At 36.0% G+C, this 14,376-nt stretch overlaps 1 pseudogene; it reads left to right on the top strand.

The window, feature by feature from the left end:
* The first annotated feature begins 2,014 nt into the window (after positions 1-2,014).
* LOC111918773 (GDSL esterase/lipase At4g10955-like) lies at positions 2,015-3,703 on the top strand (annotated as a pseudogene).
* The last annotated feature ends 10,673 nt before the right edge of the window (positions 3,704-14,376 follow it).

Raw genomic sequence — 14,376 nt, 5'->3', positions numbered from 1 at the left:
TTAGTCCTCTCATTTTAGATTTATATATTTCTATTTTTTTTTAATTTAATAGTTATAATTTAAATATAATAGTTACTATTTTCTATATATTTATCGTTATTTTATTATTAACAGGTACATGATAGCAATATTAATTCTAAATGTTACATGTGTCATTTAATCTTATTCATTAGTCATTTATGTGTCGTGGAAAAAACAATTATACATAAAAATATATTAAAAAAAATTGTTAAATAGTTTCACGATTAAACTATACCATATCATCTTTAATAAATAAAGATTTATTTTGCCACTTATCATATTTTTATTCAATTTGTCAAATGTCATTTTATGGTTGTTTTGAATTAATTTTTTTTTTCATGTCACTTTATGAGTTTTTTTATTTTATTTAATTTCACATAATATTTTAATATAATAATTACAATAAATATAGTGATAAATGAATATTAAACTTACATTTTAATTTCAAAATTCTCAAAATTAAGATTCATTAGTATTTTTTATTTATTTAAATTTAAAAGATAAAAAATATTTCTATTATAATAATTCATTATTTTTATTATTTTCTTATAAACTCAAAGTTTTTAAATATTTTGATATTTATATATATTTTTTAATCAACACAAACACAATTACACAACTAGTAGTATATTATACAATATACATCAGTCCACAGCATCACTACATCAGGACTCACATCACCACCGACAGATGCCAACACCGCCGCTACTTTCAAAACAACGCTTCACCTCCCTCCTCCATTTTTCACCGGAGGTAGATCTCCATAGATGTCGTCAACATTCAAACGCATTCCATTCGGCGGCGGAGCCAATGGGTTAGTAGTGGGTGCAAGGACCCCACTTAAATATGGGTTCCACCAGGTATATACATAAACAATAAAAAAAAATAAAAAATTCTGAATAGATGGTCCCCTCTAAGAAAATCATGTGCACCCACTTACCCCATCTGAAAGGTGAAAGCTGCGTATTATTTTTCTTTCTTTGTTCAGTTTCAACAAAAGCACCCCTCTTCTTTCATCGTCCTTAAACCTAGCTGCTCATATGCATTGCTTCTGATGCCGTCCACAAAGATCAGAGACCGGAATGAGCTCGTTTTTTCGGGCTCTCTCTAAATCTGAAGTCTAAAAACAACCACAAAGCTAGGTATGCTATTTATTTTTGACATTTACTTTGTTAAAATCAAGAAAATTCCGAGTAATCGTAACGGATGTTTTCGAATCGATTTTGGGGTAATCTTTATCGGACCATTTTGGCTTGGTCATTTGACAAAATTTATGATAAGAATTCAATCTAAACTCAGGCATTCAATCAGGTTCTTTTTTCCATGATAAAATTGATTTGATTGTTTAAGAAATCCCCATTTGGATATGTAATATCTTTTAAGAAATTCCTAAAGTGATCTCAAGATTGATGAATCTGATTAGATTCAGCTCTGAGCTTCAAGAGCATTGAATTGTGGGATTTGACTTTTGTGTTTGCTTAGGTCCTTCTATGTCTTGTTGTCGCCATTTCAATTTAATTGAAGTGTTTATCTCTTTACAGAAAAGTAGTGATCCATTGTCGATGTTTTCGTTTTTTTATTAGGCTGACCTTATTTTTGCATAGTTTAAGAGGTATTGTTATGCTTAATTTAATAATTTGACTTGTAATCAGCCAACCACTCTATTGTTATGTGTTTTTTGTGATATAGGGTTTAATGTAGAGGCTTTATATTATCGTGTTTCTGCTTTCTTTTTGTTTAGTTTAAGGGGCATTTTGATGCTAATTTTATATTCTTGTTTAATGCTTATCTTATTGTTTAAGAGAATATCAAGGGGACAATGGTTTTACTGGTTGAAATAAACCATAAAGACAGACAGACTTAAGACTCATAAAGAAGCAACGGTCAACGGTCAACGGTGCACCCACTTGACTTCCAGGCTGGATCCGCCACTAATTCCATTTCATGGCTCCTTCCAACAAAAAGGTTTGATGCTATGCCCAGATCTCCTCCCGTAGGTACGTACATTTTCTTCCGCTACAGTTTTCCTTGTAAAATTCCAACCTAATTACTCCATATTCCTTTGGTTCTATAATGCGTTAATGGTTATCTTGTTTCCTTGTGATATTCATATCCTCTACAATCGACAAGGACCTTGAATTCAGATCTACTTCATTACCTTAATTTCTCGTTCTCACATATTTGAAGGGTTGATTGGTTCCTAGGTTCTTTTTTCGTTCTGGAAAGTATGAAGAATCATAATGATTCTGTATTGCGTCGTAGAATCATAATAATATGCGAATTTGGGGTTCTTTATAGTCTTTTTGACCATTTGAAAATCTCTCTACATTGTCGTATCCGATTCCGTCCAATACGTGCCTATTTGTCTCTTTTCAGTATAAGTTTTGAGTTAATCAAGAACATACCACAAAGGAGATCATAGATCTGATGATGGCTCCAGAAAGGGACAATTTTGAGGTTTCAGTCGACTGGTACCACTTTTTCCATAACAGTAGACATTTCATCGAACACCTCTTCTGCTTAATCCTTGAAATAGTAGTAAACATGTTGCTCTATTGATTCAGGACCGATGTGGATCACCGAAGGTCCATCGCTGCATCCATGGTTCAAAGTGTTTACGTCATGCAACGCGACCTTCAGGAAAACCATCAAGGATCAGAGGCTCTCGCTCCTCCATGGTGGAACTTCTTCCATTTCGAGTAACACAGTCACGTCATAGACGATGCTGATTCTTCCATCTTTGGTGCTATCTACAAATCCAAACCCAACCCATCATCAACACCCTCAACCCCATCTCATATCATAGCTTTCAGAGGCACAGTAACCAAAGGCGATGCATTCACTCGAGACCTGCAACTAGATCTCCACTTTGTCCAAAACGTGTTACATCAGTCATCAAGATTCCAAATCGCCATTCAAGCTGTGAGAAACATGGTTGCTTCTGGTAATCAAAACATCTGGTTAACCGGTCATTCTCTCGGATCCGCCATGGCCATGCTTGCGGGGAAGAACATGGTAAAAAACGGGATTTTCCTGGAATCACATCTTTTCAATCCGCCATTTGTTTCGGTTCCAATTGACAACATAAAGAACAAGAAAGTGAAACACGGTCTCAGAATCGCTAGCAGTTTTGTGACAGTCGGACTTGCTGTTGCAGTGAAGATTAAAAACAACAATCAACAAAGAAACATTCCGGCGAAAGATCAGTTTGTTGATTTGGCAGCGTGGGTCCCGCGTTTGTATGTGAACCCAGGGGACCATATCTGCTCAGAGTATATCGGGTATTTTAGACATCGGAGAAAGATGGAGAAGATGGGTGTGGGAATGGTAGAACGGTTGGCATCACAACATTCGATTGGGGGAGCTTTTCATGGATGCAATTGGGAAGGAATCACATGATCCGCTTCACCTTCTTCCCTCTGCATATTTAACAGTGAATTTGAGTCGTGCACGTGATTTGAAGGAAGCTCATGGGGTTCACCAGTGGTGGAGGTATGATCAACAGCTGGAATCCAGAACCTACAGAGGTTAATTATGGGGAATGTTAAATATGGAATATGCTAGGTATTTGGAGAGACGTTTGTATAGTTTGAATCTTAAATATGGTCTTGATAATTCATGTGCACAGATTTATACTAAAACTTTGAACAACTGGTTATTAATGTAAGCCTGTTTGGAATTTTTTTTTTGGGAGGGAACAACTGGAAAAAAAGATAAAACAGGGCAAAAAGCAACTAGTATTGGGAGGTTTCTGAACCTTTTTTGCAAAAAAATTTCCACTTTTCAACTTATTCAAAGATTTTAAATTCCTATTATGCACCTCACAACAATATAACGGCTAGTTTCAGGGTTGATTTGGAGTACCAGGGCGTGTTTGTTTTCTTCACGGTTTTTGGTGGAATACAAACGAATTTGAATGAAACATCTCTTTGATGTGGGCGTTTGATTGGTAAAATTAATCTAATTAGAAAAATCCATGAAAATCAATGATACAGTATCTATAGTTGGCAAAATAGTATTTGGTTGACTTGGAATGATATCCGTTTAGTTTAGGCTATTACATAATTTACTTTCCAATTACCTTTAACAAATAATGTTGGTTATATTACATAATTTACTTTCCAATTACCTTTAACAAATATATAGCCTAAACGGATATCATTTCAAGTCAACCAAACACTATTTTGCCAGCTATATATATATATATATATATATATATATATATATATATATATATATATATATATATATATATATATATATATATATATATATATATATATATATATATATATATATATATATATACTAGCCGTCTACCCGCGCAAAGCAGCGGGCGACGAATAATTTGATCTCTTTAGAGTTAAAACCATTTTGCGTTCACTTCGAGAAATGAATATTAAATGACATCTATTTTTCAAGAGCATTAACATACCATATTAAGGGGGTGTTTGGCTAAGCTTTTTTTAAAACAACTTATTAGATTCCACATCACTATAAATTAAAAAAGTGTTTGGATTAAAATAACTTATTCCGGTGGGGAACCTCTAATACGTCATTTTTTCATATGTTACCCTACACTTACTTATTAACTTATAAGCTAATAAACTAATAAGCAATAAGCTTTTTTGCCAAACACCCCCTAAATGGTTATTACTTCCATTTATACATACCCAAACCACTTGTATTGTTTATCGTCCTCTTTTTTTTTTTCGTTTTCCTTAATTCCTTTATTAATTTAATGTCCTACTAAGTAAAATGCTAAAATATATAAATAATAGTTTATAAAAATAAACCTTTAGAATATCAGGTGTTGTGATTCAAAAGTCGATAAATAGGCCTTTGAGAAAACCAAAATACTTAGGTGTCAACTTGTTCATTGTGATTTTAAACCAAGTTTGGCCACAAATTAAAACATTTTCAACGATGGTATCTAATTCAAGGATTCATATTGATTTAGGTTCTCGAAACCTTAAAATATTGAACAAAATCTATATAGAACCTTATAATAAGGATAATAATCACCGTAATCAGGAAGTCAATGTGATAAAACTTGATAGTATAAGGACCAATGATGAAAAAGGTTTCCTTTTAGACTAAACAAGATGAAAAATATACAAACTACCTTAATCATGTCAAATCTTGTGTTTAACCGTTCTTTATTGCAAAAGTAAGGTGCCAAAATATACAAACTAATAATAATACAATGCTCTAACTGGCCCTCTTGGTTGAGTTCTTTGAACCTGCAAAGCCAACACATTAAAGAAACATAGTAAAAACCTTTAATTTTTAGGAAACAAACCTGATATAATAAAGCCTTCACCCAATATATTTATAAGATAAAAATACAAAAAGTTAAAAATGATGAAATCAATTACAAGTAACGATTAAAATAAAAACCTGTTAATAAAGAGCCATCTGCAGGAGGGATATTTGATTTTCTGATGGTTTCAAATTTTGAATTATCCGAAATTCAGGGAAGGAGATAGAATTTGTTGAGAAATATAAGGATTCAAAACACATGTTAAAATTTAATATTATTTTATTGATGACTACTTGTATTATTAGTTTAATGATTTGAACGTCTTAAAAAAATAATATTATTATATTCAATCTTATTTTATAAATAGTCAGATTTCTTTTATAAGATAGTAAAGATATATATATATATATATATATATATATATATATATATATATATATATATATATATATATATATATATATATATATCAAAAGAGAAACTTGATGACATCACCTTCAACAATCATAACTATTCATTGTGTCTTCTTAATTAATTTCAACTGTTGGATCATTTTGATGATGTCATCATAAAATAAAATAAAATTAATATTAACTAAATTAAGTTGTTGGATCATTTTGATGATGTCATCATAAAATAAAATAAAATTAATATTAACTAAATTAAGTTGAATACGTTTGGAAAGTTGAAAAGTTATTAAGGGTGACTGAAAATTTTAATTGGAGTGTATTGAAGTAAAATAAATGTCAACATAATTGGGAAAACATAAATATGGTTCCTTCCTTTTTAAAATCAAATAATTTGTATATACTTTTCATAATTATAAAATTTGAAATCAAAGAATTCAAAATAGTTTGATATGAATTATAATATTAATTTATTCATATCCTTTCCAAAATTGTTGTTCAAAATTATGTATAAGTATAATCTCATTCAGTTGTTATCACAGTTTCGTGAAATCTAGACTTTACAACATCATGTTCAAATACCTACTTTATAAGGTTAGCAATTTTTTTTGTTTTACTGATTAATTTCTTACATATGATTATAGTTTATGTGTTCAATATATGTATCAATGGCTTATTAGCGGGTTTTTGATAAACGGATTTTCTATTCTCTCTCTCTCTCTCTCTCTCTCTCTCTCTCTCTCTCTCTCTCTCTCTCTCCCCCCCCCTTCTCTCTATGTGTGTGTGTGTGTGTTTGGATTGAATTTTATATTTGGATTGGATATTATGTTTGGATTAGATGACGTAAAATTCAGTTTAATTAGTTCTGTGTTAATTGGATTGGATTATGTGTTTGGATTGGATGAAAAAATAAATAAAAAAAGTAAAAATTGAGTACCTTCCCGAAGGGTTTAGTGTGTACATATGTTATTTCTTCAAAACGACTTATTTAGGCTTGCTGTAAAAACTACTTTTAATTGGAATGATAATATACGTGGTTTTCGTGTTTCTCAATTAGCGTATGCATTTTTGTCCAAATATAAAAAAAGGCAAATGTAATTTTCATATTGTCGTATTATACATACTTGTTGTAAAATGATCTATTTACCCTTGCTTTGTGTGTCTGTGTTGTGTTTCAGTGTGTATATGTGTGTGTTTGGATTGGATTATGTGTTTGTGTTTGATGATGTACAATTCAATTTAATTAGTTTTGTGTTTGGATTTGATTCTGTTTTTGGATCGGATAAAACTAGAAATAAAGAAAAGTAAAAGTGGAGTACCTTCCAGAAAGGTTTAGTGTCTACATATATATATGAAAAAAATTATATGTTTTTAAAAAAAATTATGTAATAGGAAATTAGTTGCCCATCATTGCTACTGTCATCGGTTTTGATTTAGACGAAAGTTGGTATTCTTTTTATTGTCATGGTTGTTCAAAAAAAGTAAGTAAAAATGATGATGATACTAATGCTGAACCAATTACTAGTGATGGTTGTGGTGAAGTTTCTGACGTTTACAACGAGTAAGTTCATAATTTTATATTTGTAAAGTTCTTGTGCCTTTAATCTATATTCGAATGTTTCCAATTTTATTCATTATCCATTAAAGTATCATTTTATAATTTTTAGGGTGAGGGCTGTAATTCGTGTTCAATATGAAATTAGGTCTGCTTCTATTGTATTGTCTGACCGTCAAGTTAAAAATGTTATTCACCGTGGTAATAAGTGGCTAAGTGGCTGATAGAAAAGATATCAAAGGTAACGTTAATTTTTTTAATAGTCTACTCATCTCTTATTTTGTTTTATGATATTAATTTTGTTTAATATATATATATATATATATATATATATATATATATATATATATATATATATATATATATATATATATATATATTGAAGAATTTAATAAATTCATTTTAACCCATTAATGAATGTAATACTTTATAACATAAAAAGTTGTATACAAAGATGTCCTTCAACGATTTGTATTTTTTATGCATTTCACCGCGTTTAACGCAGGTTATAATCTAGTATATATATATATATATATATATATATATATATATATATATATATATATATATATATATATATATATATATATATATATATATATATATTAAATGATAAACATTCATTAATTAAACTCTTATTCAAACCTATGTTGACTTGTTGGTGCGGGAGTTGGTGAGTGTGTGTGGTAATCAATGTTGGTTAGGGCGTGTAGGTAGGGTGAAGCGTGAGGTTTGTGTGGGTGGGGGTGTAAGGATGGAAAGTGTGGGTGGGGGTGTAAGGATGGAATGAAGATAGTGTATGTGTGGGAGCAAGAGTGATAATAATATGTTTTGATTTGATAAATTATGGCTAAAATAAAAAGAAAACGGGACAACTCTTTTTGTAATGGTGTGTTGTTGTGACATGTGCAAGTGAGAAACTAACAATGTCATTTTTGTTTACATACAATAAGTGATTTAAACATAAAAGAACAAAAGAACAAAAATAAATGACTAATTTTTTAACTTATCTTGTGGCGAGGTAATTGGAAAGCTAATCGACCCCACAAAATAGAATCGGCCATAAGTTCTCTCTCATTCTCTCCTTCTCTCGGTTCCTTGTGGTTAAAACGTATGGTTGGCTGATGAGATGATGACCTTGGTGGGAGCACGTACATTGAATTTCTGGGAGTTCAGAGCTTGTGGAGCTCCAAACTATCATGGGGCTAGGGACCCCATTGCTAGTGGCAGATGGTTGGCTGATGTTGCCAACGCTTTTCGTTCCAGCCGGTGTCCCGAGGGGACAAGGTTCGACTCGCTTCCTGTCTTATGAAGGACATAGCACGGGATTGGTGGGAGGAGGTTGGTCATGCTATCAGGGATGATGTCGCGTTGGACGCGATGACATGGAGCGACTTCTCGGCCAGGTTCAAGGCCGAGTTTGCACCGGTGATTGAGGTGCAACAGTTAGTCCTGGAGTTTCAGGATCTGAGACAGACTACAGAGACAGTGGCGGAGATCACCGCCAAGTTCAGGGAGAGAGCCCTTCTGGTTCCGTAGTATGTGGCGGACAAGGAGATAAAGAAAGCTCGGTACCACGAGATGTTGAGAGTTGACATCAGGGAGTTTGTGAGCAGGTCCAGCTGCAAGACGCTGGAGGACATGATTGTTCGGGCCAGGGATAGAGAGATTGATCTGGAGCAGATCAGGAAGAGGAAGCCGGATGAGATTCAGGTAGCCACAGGTTCGGGCAAAAGGCCCAAGGGGTCAAACTCGAGATCGAGGGATCATCAGAGCCGCAGCCGGTGCGGGAAGTGTGGCAGGACGCACAAGGGTGCATGTAGGGGTGGCAGTGGTGGTGATTCTACCTGCTTCAAGTGCGGCCAGATTGGTCATTTCAGCAGAGATTGTACTGCTACCACCAAGGATCGGACCTGATATGTTTCCATTATAGTCAGAGGGGCCATAAAAAGGCCCAATGTCCGAGTTTTCATTCAACAGGATAGGTGATTGCACCTCTCCCTACAACCTTGAGGATCAACGACGGCCGCCAGAGCCGAACGGAGGCGCCTGTAGCTAGGGGTGTTCACGGTCCGGTTTTTTCAGTTTTTAGGTTAAACCGAAGCCAAACCGTTAGTAACGGTTTTTGCAAAGCAAAAACCGAAGCCGAACCATTGAAAATTTAAAATCAAACCAAACCGAACTATTACAAACAGTTTGGTTTCACAGTTTGGGCTTTTTAGGCCCATTTTAGTCGTGTCCATTAAACTAATTTAGTAAAAAAACTGCACTATTAAAGCCGTTGAAACCGCTAAAATTCTGTCAAATATTTTAAAAAAAATAACAATAATAAAGCTATCAAAACAACAAAAATTCAGCCTAATATTGTTAAAAAAAACTGCAATATTAAAGCTGTCAAAAAAAAACTGTCAAAACTGTAAATAAAAAACAGTAAATGAAAACATCAAATATTGTTCCATTACATCAAACATTAGACTAATACACACAACCTACTAAGCTGTCCATAATAACCAAATTGTTGTCCAAAAACATTACCAACAAGCTCGCTTCCAAAATAATATCTAATTCATAAGCTTTTGTTGTCCAAAAAAGTCAATATTAAAACATCACAATTCACACCATAAAATGATAACCTACAATAAACACATCCAAGATTAATGTTAATCCCTTGCTAAATTAGAAGGGAACTTATGTAATTTGTTCCAGACAATCTGATCAAAGTTTTATGATGTATATCAATTTTGAACTTGATAATCAACCAATTTACATCATAAAGCAATTCTATCGACTAACTCTTTAACATAATCAATACATCGACCAATCCATACAACACAATATATATTTACCTTAGTGATAAAACTTTCATGTTCTTCAGCCTATTGAGCGATCTTAACAACTTGTTTTGACAATATATCCTTCATTTTCTCTTTCCTTTGAGCAACTTTCTAAACAAACAAACAAATTCCCAATTCAAAAATTAGAAATATTGTATAAACAATCTACAAAAAAAATCGAACTCAAAATCATACCATGGATCGATCTTCTAAACTCTGCTTCACTCCTTGAAACCTATGCCCATTCAATTGAGATGTTGAAAGAGGTTACTCGATTGAAGTAATTAAGAAAATTTGCTCACAATTGTCGCTGCCTTCGATGTTAAAAGGAGAAGAAGATCTCGAAGTGAAAGAGTTAGATCTATGGATCAAATCAAACCGCAACTGAGAGCTTGAAATCCAGCAAAGCACACACACACATAGAGAAAGAGAGGAGTTTATCAAGATACTTGCACACAATATCGAAGATCATGATAGAAAATGCAGAATACTTGCTTGATTTCAACATCTGTTATGAGCAATCAGGGACGGGGTGAGCAATCAAAAATCGGAACATACCAATTCAGAGCGCAAGCCAGGGGTAGTGTCAAGGAGGAGCTGTAGGCGTAGCTGTAAGAGACAAGCGAAACTGCGAAGGCCCCGATGTGTTTGCCTTCTTCGCCTCTTATCCGCCTCACTACCAATGAACGGATGAACAACGAATTTGAAGTATACAATTGTGAATTAGGGTTGAGTTACATTCTTCATTCAATATGTTGTCATTGCAGGCCTACAAGGTGCAAGTTGTGACTGACTAACTTATGGAAATTTAGTGGGCTTCACAATCAGTTTCATAGTTCTTACTTCACAAATAATGAATTGGGTTGGCCTTGATAATTAATAGGGTTTGTGCCCTGTGCGTTTTACACATCTATGATTTTTATGTAAAAATTAATATATATATATATATATATATATATATATATATATATATATATATATATATATAATTAAATTAAAAGTAAATATAATTGCGTATAAAAAAATAATTTGTATATATATAAATCCTACGGTTCGGTCCAGTTTTTATACAGTTTGAAAATTTTGAAACTGTAATCCAAACCGTTCATTATGGTTTGAAAAGTTTGAAGCCGCAAACCAAACCGTAAAGAAAAATACAAACCGTCAACCCAAATCGATGACCGGTTTGACCGGTTTCACGGTTTCAAACCGGACCGTGAACACCCCTACCGGCTGCAGCAAGGAGCAGGGTATATCAGTTGGTTTCAGATGAGGCGTGAGCAGCCCAATGCATCAAGTACATATCTTCTTTCATTTTCCCTATCAGTTTATGTTATGATCTTATTGTTATGGTTATGCATTGGTATTGATAACGATATTTCGGAATTTTGTGGCCTGCTTGTGATTGAGTTATATGCCATCTGCATAGCTTGGATTTTTAGAATGATAGTAGGAGGTCGCCTCCTTTAGAGCAGGTTACTTTGGATGCAGTAACTGTAGCATGCATGTGTGGGGCTCGGTGGTGTCTCGCTAGTTCGGGAAGGTGTCGTTAGGGGATAGATCGGTTAGATGCCCAGCTGTGGTGAGCTCGGGTTTTTCAGCAGAAGTGGCCAGAGGATGGTAGGGAGAATTAGTAATTCTCTCAAGCTGTGAGCTGTGAGGGGCTAGACGATCGAAGTGGGGGATAGCCACTAGTGGGGGCCAGAAACATAAGCAAGTGCAAGACTGAGGTGCTTCCGCAGTTATGGTGAAGTAGGAAGCAACTTAAGTGGCTATTTGGTTTGAGGAGCAGTTAGGTTGGAAGTTGGGGGAAAACTTCCCAACCTTGAATTCACGTCTTAGCGAGTAGTTGGTGAAAGGTTCGGTGAAACCAGGTCGGAGAACCTTCGAAAGGTGCGAGTTTAGTCGGGATATAAGGTTGCGAGGTAGTCGCAGCATTCCCCAGCAGCGAGTCAATGAGGGAAGTAATGTAAGATGTGGGTAAGCCGTAACGTTCATTAGCAACTTAGCTAGCGGAGTGTAGGCGGGGGCCCGTATCTCCTAATTCGCGGAGTGTGGGTGGGGGCCCGTATCTCCAAGTTAGCATGATAAGAACCAAGAAAGTATAGCTAGTTGAGATCATTAGCAACTTAGATGAGTGGGACCTGTGGGCGAGGCCCGTGTTCTTTTAGTAATAGATGGGACCTGGTAGAGACCTTAGGGTAAGTTAGAGGATCGGGGATCCTAGATCTTCTAGAACCAGAGTGGTTGGGTTGGTAGAGCATTTCAGGTAGTCGCGGTATCTTCATGAGTCGCTGGGAGCGACTGAGGGAATGTTCTCGCGTTTGGTAACCAGTGGGGGACCAGTATTTCGGGGAACGGTGGATCGGTTGGGACCTAGGTGGTCTCGGTTCATCTGGAAGGCGGATGGGAGTCGACAGGACTTCAGGCATGAATAATGATAAGGTGTTTGGTGCAGAAGGCAGTGAGCTGATCGGGTAATGCTAAGTTGCTGACTGCGGAAGCAGATAGTCTCGGAGGATGGTCTGAATTCACACGTTGGGTGGAGTTTTCAGTTTCGGAGCATCGTATGAGGGGATTTTTCGTGAGTGCTAGTATGATGGTCGACGCTGAGAGTGGCCAGGATTGCGGTTTCAGCAGAAGATTTGTTCTTGGTGGAGATCGGAAAGATCATTACTTATAGGAAGTTGCCTTGGAAAGGCCAGTGAAAGTGCAAGGAAAAGGGGGGAACCCCTTGTGTATCAGTGTAAGTGCACTGTGAGTACCGGTAAGGCTACCAATTGGGTGAAGGGTTGTACTCGAAGGTAGTAATGATCGAATTATCCCGAGGATGATGTGTCCAGGAATGGACCAATTGGGTGAAGTGCATAAAGATGTAAGCGGATTGTAAGATAGTTGACTGTGGCAGACTTCGAGGACGAAGTCTAGTTTAAGTAGGGGAGTGTTGTAACACCCAGAATCATGAAGACCCATAAAGGAAAGAAAACCCTAAGTCAAAGGGGTCAACTCGTCGAGTCTAAGGAGGAACTTGACGAGTCAGAGCGGACCCCGTGTCGCAAATTAAGTGACCGACTCGGCGAGTCTGGTCTGGGCTGGGAAAGCCCTAATTCTGGGACTTGGTACCCTATTTAAGCATCTTATTCTCTTCCTTAGGGTTCATTACAACCTCTCTCGTCCAGAACCCCAAAAACCCTAGCCACCAAACTTCATTTTTGGAGCTTTTGGTGATGATTGAGGTCCATTGGAGTGGATTTTGAAGGGTTGGAAGAAAGGAGCAAGGAAGGAAGTGTAGATCCAGCCTTCATATCATTTTGGCAACTGTTAGAAGGTAAAAATTCTGGACCTTGAGCTTTCAATTGATATATCCCCTTTCTAGTTTGCTTTTGGTCACATTTGGATCATTTCCAAGGTTAATCCGAGTATTAAACCCTTGAGGATGGATTTGGACAACAGATCTGGACACTCTTAAGCTTTAGGAGCTCAGAGTTGCTGGCTTTATCCAGCTAAGATCCCATTTCATGACCAAGGTTTTCATTGAAGCTTGGATTAAGTGTTTTAGCCCCATAACACCTTGCATGCACGTAAAGTTAGCAACTTTACGTGCAATGCTAACATAAGGAGTCCATATCTATGCGTTGGAGGTGTTGGGATGGACTGTAATCAACAAAATAGAGATGTCACAAGATGGACTTGGCGAGTCAGTTCATGGACTCGACGAGTCGGGCCGCAAACCCAAGCCCTTCTGTTTATGAGTCAGATCAGTGAGTGGGGTTAGAGAAGGGCTCAGCTAGTCTGGGTTCATAATGGACCTGAAGATCATAGTACTCGACGAGTTGAAGAGGAACTCGGCGAGTCCAAGGCAATCTTCTTAGTTATGAAGATGAACTCGGTGAGTCGATTGAAGATGGTCCTGAATGTTAGTTGAAGGAGAACCCGTTGAGTTGTTGCTAGACTCGACGAGTAGCGTCGAGGTTGTTTTGGGATTTGAGGAGCATGGACTCGACGAGTTGGTAGAACAACTCGGCGAGTTGAGTCAACTGGAAGTTGACTATGACTGTTGACTTTGACCTTGAGAAGGACCTTGACCAGAGTTGACTTAGTTGGCTTCTTGAGGACAGTTAGACTAAGTGTTGCTATTTTGGTATTTGTAGCTCGGGAAGCTAGAGGAGCAGCAATTCAGAGAGTTGTTGGATAGCAGTCAGAGGGTTATCAGCAGTTTCAGCAGTTCGAGGTGAGTCTCGTCATTGTGTGCATGGGTCTACGGCCATAATGCCTGCCCATTATGTTCATGTTCAT

This window comes from Lactuca sativa, chromosome 6 (genome assembly GCF_002870075.4).
Source record: "Lactuca sativa cultivar Salinas chromosome 6, Lsat_Salinas_v11, whole genome shotgun sequence".
NCBI classification, from domain to species: Eukaryota; Viridiplantae; Streptophyta; class Magnoliopsida; order Asterales; family Asteraceae; genus Lactuca; species Lactuca sativa.
Note: the sequence above shows the minus strand (reverse complement) of the source record. Positions and strands in the feature narration are given on the sequence as shown.